General features: G+C 52.7%; 1 protein-coding gene across 1 annotated transcript in view; it reads left to right on the top strand.

The window, feature by feature from the left end:
- AIM1 (absent in melanoma 1) overlaps positions 1 to 393 on the top strand; it is a 106039-nt gene that overhangs the window by 82195 nt on the left and 23451 nt on the right. The window lies entirely within an intron of this gene.

Here is a 393-nt window from a genome sequence, read left to right on the forward strand (position 1 = left end):
CGGGCTCCACTGTCTGCTCGTCACAGACGAGCAGACGAGTGGATTTTCGAGCCCTGTATATATATATATATATACACATATCAGGGCTCAAAATTTCAAGTCCTAAGCTACTAGCCAGTCCTGAAAAGTTACTCGCCACCAGTTGCCCCACCTAACCCCTACCCTGCCCCGGCCTGCGGTGTGACGCAGAGTATAAAGATCAGTAACAATGCACAGTACAGAAGTCAGTGGTGCAATACAGAATACAGAGGCCAGCTGTGTGACGCGCAGGGACCGAGCAGAACAGCCGAGCCAAATGCCGCTCGGCGGCATTCGGCTATTCTCTCACTGCTGTTCGTGATCTTTCAGAATAGCCCGAACAGCAGTGTGAAGCCTGCCGGAGGTTCGGCTCAG

Source organism: Nanorana parkeri, unplaced genomic scaffold (assembly GCF_000935625.1).
Source record: "Nanorana parkeri isolate BGI_ZX_2015 unplaced genomic scaffold, ASM93562v1 scaffold123, whole genome shotgun sequence".
NCBI classification, from domain to species: Eukaryota; Metazoa; Chordata; class Amphibia; order Anura; family Dicroglossidae; genus Nanorana; species Nanorana parkeri.